Raw genomic sequence first — 15815 nt, 5'->3', positions numbered from 1 at the left:
ACTAATATTAAATGACTAATATAAATATTTTTAAAGGAATAATCTTAAATATTATAAACTTGGACCCTTGAATGTGAAGCCTGTTGGAGCCTACATTAGGGCCTGACCCGGTAAGGTGCTGCTGAGTAACTTCAACTTGCACTGAATTCTTCCGAAAACTAGCCCAATTCTTGGTTTTGTGTCCAAGTAGCAGAGATCTACCTTGACCCATATTTTGGTCTTGGAAAGTCCAAAGCTAAAATCAGTGGGGATTTGAATCCAGGTTCCCATTCTACTCCCTTCTCCCCCGCCCCTCCCCCAATACATGTTGGAACAAGCCAATGCTGAATTTGGTTTTATCGTACAGCTATAATGGCCAAACCAACCTGGTTTAGTTTCGCAAATCCAGACTGAGATCTGAATTCCATATGCTCTCCATTGAGTTTCAAGGAATTCCACATAAAATGTCCCAGTGAAGGCCTATTACCAGATCGTTCCACAGAGTGATTCATCCTGTTTATGCCCTATTATAAATAGATGTAACATTATTTCCTGTGAGGTTGTATTCATATTGTCATCCAAGATGACATTCCAGGTTTGGAAAAATGTAACTGTATGACAAAAATACTTTTGCTTTCCTAGGAAATTTTTTATCCACACCCTGATGACACACAGGGTGCATTCATCACCTATTCTGCCCATGCCATATGAGAGCAGCTTTAAATTGCTGGCCTATTTCCATAGGAGCCCTCCCCACTCAGACTCCCAGCCACTTTGGTCATGCCCATTCTCTGGCCAGTTCCACCATTTTGGAGGTTGTGCTTTTACTCTTGGCTTCACACTGAAGAAAGGATTTACAGGTGTCTTACACTGCTTGTCGGTGGACATTCCACTGATCAGGTCCACAATCTGGATTCCGCTAGCAGGAGTGGAATGAGCTCATTGTTCAATTATCATGCACATTGTCCTTATTTCAGGTAATTTTCAAATTATTTCTTAACAGCAGGAAAGCCAGAAAATGGAAGTTGTAACACATGGTGCTCGTATATCCGCTCCTAATCCCAAGGATCCCCTTTGCAAATGAGATCTTGCACATTGTAGAGTTCTGTTTTCCCCATGGTAAACTATTTAAATGAATAACCACATTTAAAGTACTCCTGGGGAAGAACCAATTTAAGGAAAACCATCCAGGAATTCACTGCAAATGAGATGCTGCATCTCCAAAGAGTGTCTTCCTTACCATAATGGTGACAGGTTTAGACTGGCAGATAACAGCAAATACCAGAAATTCAGGAATCTATGTATTCTGCATCAGTTTAAACCAGCTACACAAAAGGTGATTTTTTTTATGCTTTAAAATAAACACATATGCAGCTTTCACAGTAAATAAAATTCATCCCTAACTAGTGACTGCCTATGTTCTTTTAGCTCAGATTTCATATGTATTGGAGGGTCCTCATAGGAATAGTAGTTATATGCTAATAAGTATAAAATTGAGAACAATGCTGTCCTTTCCTGGAGTAATCAATCATATAGAATCATACATTAGATTTATGTCATATCACACATTTCCCTTTAGTCCTGCAAGTTCATGAGATTCTCTTACTAATTCAATATTATTTGTACTGTGGTTGATGTTAGTGGCAAAATTCCTGTTGATGTTAGTAGAAGCAGGATTGGGCGCTTAGTTCCAAGAGGCAGTTCGCATTCAGAGTGTACCTCTTTCACAGCTGATCTACCAGTTCTGAATCTTCTAAAGCTAACACATACAAAAATTAACCCCAGCAGTCATGCAAGAAAGCACTACAAGGTACCAGTTAGTCTTGTCAGGATCTATCTGATCATCCAGTCTCTCTCCTGCCTGGACTGATTCGTGTTTAGCTATAACAACATGAAGGAAACTCCTGACTGGAAGAATAAAAAATGAGGTTCAAGGTGCAACTTTGCTTTGCACAGCAGAGAAAGCAAATGCAACATGCATGACCCAGTATCAAGAATCAGTCTTTACTGACATTGCCTCTCTAGTCACATATATCTGCATTTACAAAATTCGTTTCCAAAGAGTTTGGCTCATGAGATCAGTTGCTGCACAGACATCACTACTTTAGTGGTTTTATGCCCAGGCATTTGTTGCTAGAATCCATAACTTGCCACACCAGCTCAGTAAGCTCTTATTAAGTCACTTCTTTGAAATTCCTTCACCTGTCACAGATAGGTGAACTTTATGTAACATGGGAGGCAAATATCTGTTGAAACAATGCACTGCCTCAAATTACCTGATGGCTTTTCGCACTGTCATGATGATTCTAAGTTCAAAAGTAGCCTGGAATGAATATATTTATTTCTTGTTCTATCCCCAGAGGCCAAGATGAACAAGTTTTCTCCCTCCTCCTTATGACACCCTTTTAGATATCTGAAAACTGCTATCATGTTCCCCCTCAATCTTCTCTTTTCTAAACTAAACAAACCCAATTCCTTCAGCCTTCCCTCATAGGTCATGTTCTCTAGACCTTTAATCATTCTCATTGCTCTTCTCTGGACCCTCTCCAATTTTTCCACATCTTTCTTGAAATGCGGTGCCCAGAACTGGACACAATACTCCAAGTGAGGCCTAACCAGCGCATAGTAGAGCAGAAGAATGACTTCTCGTGTCTTGCTCACAACACACCTGTTAACACATCCCAGAATCATGTTTGCTTTCTTTGCAACAGTATCACACTGCTGACTCATATTTAACTTGTGGTCCACTATAACCCCTAGATCCCTTTCTCCCGTATTCCTTCCCAGACCGTAGCTTCCCATTCTGTATATGTGAAACTGATTGTTCCTTCCTAAGTGGAGCACTTTGCATTTGTCTTTATTAAACTTCATCCTATTTATCTCAGACCATTTCTCCAATTTGTCCAGATCATTTTGAATTATGACCCTATCCTCCAGATTAGTTGCAATCCCTCCCAGCTTGGTGGAATCTGCAAACTTAATAAGCATATTTTCTATATCAATATCTAAATTGTTGTTGAAGATATTGAAGAGAGCCGGTCCCAAAACAGACTCCTGTGGAACCCCACTTGTTGTGTCTTTCCAGCAGGATTGTGAACCATTAATAACTACTCTCTGAGTACAGTTATCCAGCCAGTTATGCACCCACCTTATAGTAGCCCCATCTAAATTGCATTTACCTAGTTTATTGATAAGAATATCATGCGAGACCATATCAAACGCCTTACTAAAGTCTAGGTATACCACATCCACCGCTTCTCCCTTATCCACAAGACTCATTATTCTATTAAAGAAAGCTATCAGATTGGTTTGACATGATTTGTTCTTTACAAATCCATGCTGGCTGTTCCCTATCACCTTGCCACTTTCCAAGTGTTTACAGAATATTTCCTTAATTACTTGCTCCATTATCTTCCCTGGCACAGAAGTTAAACTAACTGGTCTGTACTTTCCTGGATTGTTCTTATTTCCCTTTTTATAGATGGGAACTATATTTGCCCTTTTCCAGTCCTCTGGAATCTCTCCTATCTCCCATGATTTTCCAAAGATGATAGCTAGAGGCTCAGATACCTCCTCTATCAGCTCCTTGAGTATTCTAGGATGCATTTCATCAGGCCCTGGTAACTTGCAGGCATCTAACTTTTCTAGGTGATTTTTAACTTATTCTTTTTTTATTTTACCTTCTAAAATTACCCCCTTTCCACTAGCATTCACTATGTTAGGCATTCCTACAGACTTCTCAGTAAAGACCGAAACAAAGAAGTCATTGAGCATCTCTGCCATTTCCAAGTTTCCTGTTACTGTTTCTCCCTTTTCACTGACCAGTGGGCCTACCCTCTCCTTGGTCTTCCTCTTGCTTCTAATGTATTTATAAAAAGTCTTCTTGTTTTGCTTTATTCCCGTAGCTAGTTTGAGCTCATTCTGTGCCTTTGCCTTTCTAATCTTGCCCCTGCATTCCTGTGTTGTTTGCCTATATTCATCCTTTGTAATTTGTCCTACTTTCCATTTTTTATATGACTCCTTTTTTATTTTTAGATCATTCAAGATCTTGTGGTTAAGCCAAGGTGGTCTTTTGCCATTTTTTCTATCTTTCCGACACATCGAAATAGCTTGCTTTTGGGCCGTTAACAATGTCCCTTTGAAAAACTGCCAACTCTCCTCAGTTGTTTTTCCTCTCAGTCTCGATTCCCATGGGACCTTACCTATCAGCTCTCTGAGCTTACCAAAATCCGCCATCCCGAAATCCATTGTCTCTATTTTGCTGTTCTCCCTTTTACCCTTCTTTAGAATTGTGAACTCTATGATTTCATGATCACTTTCATCCAACCTGCCTTCCACTTTCAAATTCTCAACCAGTTCCTCCCTGTTTGTTAGGATCAAATCTAGAACAGCTTTCTCCCTGTTATATCAGCAGTTCTCTCTGGAATTGCTCCTAGAGATAGTATTGTAGAAAGTTCTTCTCTTTTTTCCTTTGAATTAGCTAAACCTGATGAGTTAAATTAAATAACTTTAGTGTTTGGTTGGTATTTTTATTTCTGTCACTATTCTGAAAACATCAATCCATAAATGATCATTGCAAGTTAGCTTTCATCTATATGCATTTAAAATATCCTAGTCTATTGCTTGCTGTTTGCTTGTCAGCAAAGCTAGGTGCCTCTCCAAGAGTTTGATAACTGGACAGTTTGTCGTACCACAAAGGAATATTTTTGTATTGTGCGTGCAAGGAAAATGTGAGTCCAGTTGGCTAGCACTCCCACACTTGTCACAAGAATTGGGGGAAGGAGATCTCCACAACATTTTTAGAAATGTATAGACCTTATGGCGATAACTCAAGTACCTTGCCTCTTATTTTCATTTTTTGTCTCTGGTGCTTCATCATCTATTTATTACAAAAATGTAATTCCATTTGCCACATCCTTTGGAAGCAGCTGTGCCTTTTGGTATGGGTAGTATCTTCTCTTCCTTGAGCCACTATGGAATTGCTTGTTTGGAATATGCTGTAGCACAAGGCAAAATATTACTAAATATGTATATTGCTGTAGCACCTTGAAGCACCTGTCTGGCTAGAGGCAGTATTGTATACAAACATAGAAAGACAATGGTAATTAATTGTTTTTAATTTCCATTTTTCAAATCCATCATCAGTGTTTATCATAGTTGGACCTTTGAGAGAGCTGTTCTCTGACAGCCAGAACTTCACTTCAGTTAGAATGCAGTTGTACAGGCAGCGCAGAGGTCATATTAGCACATCATACTAATTAACCAAGTATTCCACCAGCCTGGCCAAAGTCAGCAAGAGTCAAGAGACAACAGCTGTCCTTTCTGTTACTAAGGAACCTTTCTCGATGTTGCTATTTGACTGACCTTTCTTGTCGCCTTAATGTCACACAACTCAGTGAACTGAAAAGTGAAGTTCAACTAAACCCACAGCTGTGCTGAGAGCATTGTGCATGCACTTCCTTCAGTCTACATTTTGTCCCCATTGAGTATGACAAATTAGTTCAGAGCATCCCTAAGTTCACTGATGCAAAGCAGACTCTCCGTTGCATCTCCAAATTCAAATGAACCACATTTTTCACTGATTCCAGATTACACTTTTTTGTAACTATGAAATGATTTTAGTTCTGGATTTTCTGGAATGCATATTGGTGTATCAAATTCAGAAATATACTTAAGTCTACACCCATCATGATTTAGTGTCCCCCAGCTACCTCCTCAATGTTTGAAGATATCCCATGTCCGATATCACATAGCTTCTTCTGTGCCAAGTATGGTAACTTATTACTTTATAGGGACTTCTGAAATCTGGTAAATAAAAATACCAGTTTAAAAGCAGATGTTGTTCAGAGATGCCAGGGAATTAGCATGCCCAGGAACTGTTTGGTCAGTGCATGACACCAGATATTTGATAAGAGGATGCCAGAGATCAGACACATTCAACTTTAAGTGAATTCAGTTCTCACCTAGAAATATTTTCACTAATTATTGTATCTCACAAATAAATATATTGAGATTTCTATACTCAGAAGATAGTCTTTTTCAACTCACCAGTTTACACAAGTAATAGATGGGAAAACATAGCCCAACTCATCAGTGATTGCCACAGGAGACTCTGTTCTTTATTGCTTCAAGTTATGGAGTGCTATGCCTATTCAGACTGATGTATACAATACTATCATTGTAGGAATAGTTTGCAAAGCTTACAATCCACTTCTTCCCCTCCTAATCAAACTGACCCGATCTGTGATCATGCAAGTTACCAGTTCAAGCGCTTCATTTGAATCTAGCCCAGAATTTGTGTGACTGCTTATTTTATAGCAAGAGATCCTCTCAAACATTACTTGATTTCAAAACAAGCTTAGCAGTGACTATAGTTATGTGATACTTCCTCAGTTAACAGACCCACCATGAAACAATAGTATACGGCAGCATCCATGATCATGTAAATGAGTCACATGCCCAGTTGCTAAAAATTGCCAAGCTCCATTGACTGCAATAAGATTATATCAGCTTACACCCATACCTGCAAATCTGGCCTGTTGGGTCCAGCCTGACTCTTTAATTATAAAATAGTTTGCTTTCGCAGTTTAAATTTCTCAGCTTGCATCCATTTGAAGGAAGATCATTAGGACTTGATTTCAAAGCTATTATCTCAGTCTTAGAACATGTGTTTCTTTGATTGCAGCATGCCATGCCCTGAATGCTCTCAGAAGAATGCTCTGAACACGTGTCACTTGTCCTTATAAAAAGTGGTCTGCTAGGGTTCACAATCTTCACTGTGTAAAAATAATGCCAAAAAACTAAGTCTGTGGCTAAATCATCATTTGACGCAGATAAAACTAATTTCCTTTCCATCAAAACTATAGTCTGTTAGTAATGGAAGGACAAATAGTCAGTAGCTATTCAGTAGAAACTATTTTAAAGAGCTGTAAGTTTTTTTGTTGATTAAAATCTTATTATAAGACCCTCTTTTCAGTTACTTATAATTTTGTTTGGAAATTTTCCATATCAAATATTTGCATCACATTGAATTTTTCTGGAAAATTTCAGCCAAAAATGGTTCAAGCCCATCTGAGAACAAGGCTAGGTTATTGTTGGAACAATGACATTAAATATGGCAGTATAGTGGCCTTTCTGTCCAGGAAGTGCTTTTTACTGTTCTTGTGAACAACTGCCCAAGTTTAGCCAAGTAACACATCTTTGAAAAATTGCAGTTGGTCATTACAGACTTCTTCTATTTTAGCCACAACATCACCCAAAGTTTCCAACAGCAATGCTCAAGACCGAGAAAGAACAGGACTTTCTTTGCAAATGCAGCTCTGGGTTGGCACTTGCACTTAGAGCAGAGACCTCACCATGCCACCACCCCACTAGTGCCCAGTGCAATATAAAAGCTACCTGATTTGAAGGGAGAGGAAACAAGAGTTGCAAATGAAGTCAATTGGACCTGTTCTTAGAACATACTAAGTGCTATGGAATACTAAATACTTTGAAAAAATCAGGTTGTAAATGTTTGAAAACTGGGCATCCAAAATCAGTGGGCGCTTTTGACCTTAATCTTTGCATTCCTCAGTAAACCATGTGTGAAAGAGGGATAATACCCTCTCGTCTCAAAAGTGTTTTGTGGAAATCAATTAATCCATGTTTGTGAAGCAGTTGGATACTATAGTGGTGAACATTAAAGAAAGGCCCATGAAGAAATTAATAATTCTATCTTTAAATTAGAATCTGAATAGTGTGAAGTAAATAAGGAAAGGGCATGTATTGAACAATGAGGAAAAAAACAAATATTCAATAGCTAAATGAGTCCTATCCATTATTCTGTATATTGAAAGAAGCTGGAGTCCAATGGAACAAAGAATTTGTGATCATGTAAATAAAGACTGTCATAATGAATACATATGGCAGGGCAGAATTAAATTTTTACCGGGACACTTAATTCTGACATTTAATTACTTTACATTTTAATGCAGTTTTTGTGTTTAATATTGTCTAAGTTTGACAATGATTCCATGAAAGGACATAAAATGATGGAATATGACCTTAGAAGACAGCTTATCTGGGTGTGATGATTTTAGCACACTGTTGTTTACTACTTATAACTACATATTTATACAAGGCAACAGTGAATGCCTTATTGAAAAAACAGAAAATTTTTAACATATTAAAGTACACGGTAACACTTTAAATATTTTGTCATTTTGATTATTTCATTTCAAATTTTTTATTGTTATTCATTAAAAATGTGTTTAGACCACTTGAATACATTATGCCTGCAACTCAAAGTACAATTTTTTTAACTTTTCCAGGGACAAGATGAATGGCAATTCTTTGGCTCAGCATCACCGTTGTGTGCACAAGTCTCTTGGAAATATTTTAAAACAATGTAATGTTATGAAATTATGCTGATTAATTCTAACTATTGAGATCTTAAATCTGACTATATTATTTGCCCATTATAAGTACTTCTGAAATAAAATACAGTTTCAATCTTGATCACATGGGCTATCCAGATCTACCTATCGGTGGGTATGTCTACACTACCCTCCTAGTACGAACTAGGAGGGTAATGTAGGCATACCACACTTGCAAATGAAGCCCGGGATTTTAATTTCCCGGGCTTCATTTGCATAAGCGGGGAGCCGCCATTTTTAAAACCCCGCTGGTTCGAACCCCATGCAGCGCGGCTACACGGGGCACGAACTAGGTAGTTCGAACTAGGCTTCCTAGTTCGAACTACCGTTACTCCTCATTTCACGTGTAGACATACCCTAAGTGTTAGTATGGGGACCAGAACCATATATTATTATGCTGGGAGATGTTGGTGTCTGCAAGAAGGCATGTCTTCAATCTGTGTGCAGTCATCGACTTCGATGAATCTCATGGGCTTGCTAGCCATATTTCATTTAGGCTAACTGAAGAAGCAATTAAATTCCCCTTGGTTTAGTGATAGATAAAAAACACTGCCCAAGACACAGAGTAGACTGGCCAGGCTCAGTAGAAGATGAGTCATGTGGCTCAAAGTCTTCTCTGGAGACTGATTGGAAAAGCAAGGGGTGGGACACTGATTTGGTTGCAGGTGTTTGAATGAGTGTGAAAAAAAAATCAAGGAATAAGTAGGTCAGGAGAAAGCTAGAGAAGTAATTGGCAGCAGAGCCCTTAAAAAAAGAAGAAATAGTGTGACACACAACTGCAGGTTGAACCTCTCTAGTCCATCACTCTTTGGTCTGGCAACATCCGTGGTCCAACATGATTTTAGTTAGCTGCATGTCCACTTATCATTGGTGTGGCCAAGTTTCCCATGGTCCTATGAAAGTTTGTTCACAGCCATTAGTTCTGTGCGATTAGTTAGCACTTATTTACCCCTAAATGTCTACTAGACACCCAGTAAGCAGTGGATGTGTTCGTAATGCTGCTAAAAAATATTGACCTCCCACGGTTCAGCAAATTCTCTCATTCGGAACCGGTCAAGTCCCAAAGGTGCTGAGAGGCATGGGTTTCTGAACATGGAAACTCCTTCTTGTTTGCCTCTAATTTGTTCAGGGAAAGAGGAATCTGTATACATTCTTTGTAAATAAATAAGACTGTACCCAAGAACTACTGGACTTTCATTCTCTCCTCCTAAAGTAAACAAACCAAATATTGGTTTAAATATTGGTTTAAAGTTCAGATGCCAAGGGTTCAACATAAATTTCAGCTAATAAAAACCTAAAACTGATAAGCCGTAACTGACCACATAACACAACCATTTTTATACTAACTATACTATTGATGATAAACATAGCAGAATTTTAGTTAAAGAACACAATTGTCTACTTTTTGGACTGCAAGTTCCTTCAAAAATCCTACTATCAGAATAAAGCCTGCATTTCAAAAGTGACCTTTCTGATTAGGGTCTGAAGGCAGCAAAGGAAAACAAGGATGGATTTCTTTTTAGAAAAAGCTTTTAAGGAGATAATAGTTACAATGGATATTATTTCTGGACAGATGTATCACTATCTAGGGCTAATAGCTCAATAAAACTATTCTCAAAATCGGTCAGTTTAGGCCCACAACTTGATCTCTTAAAAGTTGTATAATATGATGGGGAAGATTCAATTTTAAGGCATCATCCACAGTTTACAAAAGTCAATGAAAAGACACACCTTGACCTTCATGGACTTTGGATCAGGTCTTCACCCTGTCACTCCACTGAGAGCAAGGGAGCAAGGCATTTTCAGTGCAAACCCCCAGTTTTTGAATTCACACCTTCTAAAAGCTAATTTTTTAAAAAAGTCAGGAATCTGATGATTTTAGGCCACTGTGCAAAATGTGTTCCCTCTGGTTAGTTCTTAATTGGAGGCTGGCCTGCAGGTAGTGGGGTGAAAGGAATTTATTTATAAATATGAATGACTGAATTTACAGAGGACAATTTATTCAATTAATTGAACTTTAATTTTTTTTCTCTGCAGATTATTCGTACTTAGCTTGTAGTTCTCATCAATTCATTCATCATTTACTAGACGATTTCTATAAATCAGCCCTAGGTCTAATACTTTGTTCATGGGTGTATTTCTTAATATTTTATATTCACTATTAAAGCTTTCTTTAATTTTTATTGGCTATACAGTTCATGTTGTACTTTTTCCATTTTCCTGAATGTTTGAACATAACTCTCAGAATCAAGAGAGGTCAACATTTGGCTTCTATAAATACTCTCATCTATTTCCTGTTTCTGTGAACATTTTTGCCAGCATTTTTGGCCACAAGGGAATCTAGCAGAATTGTCAAAAGATGCACAAATGTAGGCAAGGCAAATTTGGTGCTTTTTATGCAAATTAATTGTTAAGAAACTTTAAATGCCATTCACCCATCTTATTTAATTAATAAAAGGAAGTCGTGGATTTGATCTATGTCAATTATTGGTAACCATTTTACTTTCTGTTCTACAAATTCAGTATGAGGGTTGACACAGCATACAAGCTGGTTAAGTAATTTTAATGAACTAATTACTCCTATGTCACACTGCTCAAGATTTTTTTGCAATTGGGGCTGTTTAGCAAGAGTACAAATTCACATTCTTACACATTTATATAAGTTTTGTTAATCAAAATAAAATTTTAAACTATTTAGATGTTCTATGACCGTGTTTCCAACCATAACATGGATAGAGCTTCATTTATTATCTTGTCAGAAAACAGGGCATCTTTGTTGCCCTTTCAAATCGGTAACTGCATACAGTCACTATGGGTCTCGTTCCCCAAATCTAAACTCTAGGGATCTTCAAATTCCAATTCTTTTTTCAGAATTTCATTGGTTTAAGCAACTGCTGGACATCTGCTATGATTGTGTTCCAGAGGTAGGACTCTGGTTTGGATCTCTCTGGCATTCTGATCTTCCTAAAACTGCACTGCTCTGACATCTTTCACACATCACCATATTTCTTCTGGTCACGCAGAATCTCTTTCTTCATTCAAAGTCGGTTTGGAAGTCTTTCCACATTCTTTGACAGTCCATTATGCAGCAGTATTAATCATCTCTTCCCCACCATCCTTAGCTTGATTTAATATTAGCAGGATATACATTTGATTGTTAGCTATTTATTATCTCTATTTATTCTTATTTGACTTGTGAGCTAAAATCACTTCATCTGTGTTTTTTACAGCTGGCATCTGTGAACTTCCAAACAAGCAGTGAATTCATCTCTTGGACCATACTTTTGTTATGATACACAGTGGGTGGGTTTACTTTGAACACTTCCACTTTTTCATTGGTTTTCCATCAAATAAATTGAAAGGTTGTGTCTACATTGGCGCGATCTTGCGCCAAAGCGGCCACTCTTGCACAAAAACTTGCTGCCTGTCTACACTGGCTGCGTGTTCTTGCGCAAATAAACTGACGCTCTAATGTATGAAATAAGGGCTTCTTGCACAAGAACTATGATGCTCCCGCTCAGGAAGAAGCCCTCTTGTGCAAGAGCTCTTCCAGAAGAGGCCTGTGTAGACAGGCAACATGAATTTCTTGCACAAGAAAGCCCTATGATTAAAATGGCCATCAGAGCTTTCTTACGCAAGAGAGCATCTACACTGGCATGTATGCTCTTGCACAAAACCACATCTCTTGTGCAAAAGCACATGCCAGTGTAGACACTCTCTTCTGGAAGAGTTTTTGCACAAGAACTCTTACGCAAAAGAGCTCTTACGCAAGAAGCTGCCAGTGTAGACGTAGCCTTTAAAGTGCTTCACTCAGTTTTTGCAATAAGATATCTTTGTTCATTATTTAAGTACTTGGATTAATCAACATTTCTTGTTTAAAATAAAAACATATGTTTTCCTCATATGGCATGGTTGTTGTCGCCTAGCAACATAATTCCTTTTAATTTGACACTTGTTGTTTTGATGGGTCTATATCCTGAATACTTTCAACAGCCTTCAGCCTTTAACTTAATCAATCCTTTTATTTATTTATTTATTTATTTAGCTGCATACAGGGATTTATTATATCTATTATCACAATAGTTTGTTCTATCATATGTAACAACTTTGGATCTTTTTCGTATTAACATTTTGATGATGCATTTAAACTAAGTAGTGGAAAGCTTCCCTTTCACACATACAAAAACTACCTACTTAGATATTCCTGGTGTATCTGTCACTCCAGGTTTTAGAGTGTACCATTTAAAGCTCCATTGATATTTAAAATTTCTTTACTGATTGCCTGGCTTGTCAAATGCACCTTGCACACCTAGGAACTCTCTGCATTTCAGTGAAACTCCCCAATTCATCTGATGAAGTGGGTTTTGCCCATGAAAATTCATGATTCCATGTATTCTGGTTCATCTCTAAGGTGCCAAAGGACCTCTCATTGTTTTTGAAGTTACAGACTAACATGACTACCCCTCTGAGATTTTTTTGCCCTCTCCAGTGTTAGCTGCATGCTCCAGCGACATTCCTGCTTGGAACAGACAAGAGATAGTGATCTCCTGGGCCTGTGAGGAGAAGAGACCATGAAGATGTAAGTCATGCCCACTTGGTGTGGCACATGTTCCCCCTCTAGTGGCACTTAGACCAGCTAGAGATTGAGGAATCTGCTACAGCTTTGGCTAAGAGACTGGTGTCTTTTAGCTCATGCCATAGACTAGAGGCTCATGCAAACATCCCAGATTTGATCCCAGCTGCTGAGACCAGATTCAGGTTACACAGTCACAGTTCTGAGTCAGCCATAGAAATGTGGACACCTATGATCATATTGTTCAGGGCATGCAGGAGAAGGGCTTCATCAGGGACCAGCAGCAGTACTGCATGGAAGCCAAGCAGCTGCAACAGATATGCCATGGATCCCAGCAATCGGTCCAGTGCTGAGCCACAGATCTGCTGTCTTTACAAAGAGCTGTATACCATGCCCCAGCAGATACCTCCACCCCTCACAACAGCAACCATGGATGCTTCCAAAGAGCCCAAGTCACAGGCCCCTGCCACAAACAGCACAGAGATAAAGGTGGAGAAGGAAAAGGAGTATGAGAGACAGGCAAGCAAGAGATCCAGCACCACAATGAGCCAGGACCTGACTTTGGCCTCGCTCCCAGGATATCACCATTCTCTACCCGAGGACTGTTGCTCTCAGCTTGCAGATGAGGGCAAGGCCTCAGGGACAGTGTCTCCAGGGATGACTGACCACTTCTCTTTAATCTCCCCAACCAGACCACCCATAACTGGGGGGTAATCACCTGCAGCCAAGCTATCCACCTGACCCCAGGGGAGCCGCAGGTGTCAGAAGGTCCATGGGGACCTCATGAGGGAGCACGGTCTGTCCTCAGGGACATGCAGCAGATGCTGGCCCAGAAGGTCCAGGATGATGCACAATGGTGGGCCCAGAAGTGGATGAAGTTGCTGTAGCAGGGCCGCAACATCTGTGCCACTGTCCAGGAGATAATGGCATACCCAGTGACAGTCCTAGTCCCTGCTCCAGGCCCTGCTCCAGTCCCTGCCATGCCTGACCCCGCTCCTCTTGCCATGCCAGTCCTTGCCCCACTGCCATGCCTGAACCTGCTCCAGCTCCCCCTCCTGCCTATCCCCCTGTTTTCCCAGGACCCCTTGGCCCCCCTGTTTTCCCAGGACCCCCTCACCACCGAGGTCGACGAGATGGAACAACCACCCAAACATAGCAGTCTGAGCTCCAGCTCTGAGCCTCTCCTTCCCCCTCCCAGGTTTTCACCCTCTCTCCCCATATCCAGGTTCTCAGCCCATCTACTCTTCCCCACTTATATTTATCCTAAATAAAAAAACAAAGTTATTTTTTTCAAAACTAAACAGCTGATTTTATTTTGTCTGCAGGGAAGGATGGTTGTAGGGGAAGGGAGGGGTTGTTGTGGGAAAGGCAGAGGGGGCAAGGCACTGGCCCTTAGTGGGGAGGCCCTGGGGAGAGTTACTGGGATCCTTCTGGGTATGTCTACACTACCCCCCTAGTTCGAACTAGGGGGGTAATGTATGCATACCGAACTTGCTAATGAAGCCCGGGATTTGAATTTCCCGGGCTTCATTAGCATAAAGCCGGCGCCACCATTTTTAAAAGCCGGCTAGTGCGAACCCCGTGCTGCGCGGCTACACGCGGCACGGACTAAATAGTTCGGATTAAGCTTCCTAATCCGAACTATCTGTACACCTCGTTCCAGTGCAGGAACCCACAAGGGGAGAGGCAGTTCTCGATTTAGTCCTGAGTGGAGTGCAGGATCAGGTCCAGGATATAACCGTTACTGGACCGCTTGGGAATAGTGACCATAATATAATAATATTCAACATTCCTGTGGTGGGAAGAACACCTCAGCAGTCCAGCACCCTGGCATTTAATTTCAAAAAGGGGAATTACACAAAAATGAGGAGGTTAGTTAAACAGAAATTAAAAGGCACAGTGACTAGAGCCAAATCCCTGAAAGCTGCATGGAAACTTTTTAAAGACACCATAATAGAGGCCCAACTTAAATGTATACCTCAAATTAAAAAACATAGCAAGAGACCTAAAAAAGAGTCACCGTGGCTTAACCACCATGTAAAAGAAGCAGTGAAGGACAAAAAGGTATCTTTTAAGAAGTGGAAGTCCAATCCTAGTGAGATAAATAGAAAGGAACATAAACACTGTCAAATCAAGTGTAAAAATGTAATAAGAAAAGCAAAAAAAGATTTTGAGGAACAGCTAGCCAAAAACTCAAAAAGAAATAACAAAATGTTTTTTAAGTACATTAGAAGCAGGAAGCCTGCTAAAAAACCTGTGGGTCCCCTAGATGATCAAGCTATAAAAGGAGCAATCAAGGACGATAAAGCCATTGAGGAGAAACTAAATGGTTTCTTTGCTTCAGTCTTCACGGCTGAGGACGTTGGGAAGATTCCTGAATCTGCACTGTCCTTTTTGGGTGATGAATCTGAGGAACTGTCCCGGATTGAAGTGTCATTAGAGGAGGTTTTGGAACAAATAGAAAAACTTAATGTTAACAAATCTCCGGGACCGGATGGCATTCATCCAAGGGTTCGAAAAGAATTAAAATGGGAAATTGCTGAGCTATCATCTGTGGTTTGTAACCTATCCTTTAAATCGGCTTCCGTACCTGATGACTGGAAGGTAGCCAACGTGACACCAATATTTAAAAAGGGCTCTAGAGGCGATCCTGGCACTTACAGACCGGTAAGTCTAACTTCAGTACCGGGCAAATTAGTCGAAACAATAGTAAAGAATAAAATTGTGAAGCATGTAGAAGAACATAATTTATTGGACAAAAGTCAACATGGTTTCTGTAAAGGGAAATCCTGTCTTACTAATCTATTAGAGTTCTTTGAAGGGGTTAACAAACATGCGGACAAGGGGGA

Source organism: Pelodiscus sinensis, chromosome 3 (assembly GCF_052426305.1).
Source record: "Pelodiscus sinensis isolate ZL-2025 chromosome 3, ASM5242630v1, whole genome shotgun sequence".
Classification (NCBI taxonomy): domain Eukaryota; kingdom Metazoa; phylum Chordata; order Testudines; family Trionychidae; genus Pelodiscus; species Pelodiscus sinensis.
Note: the sequence above shows the minus strand (reverse complement) of the source record.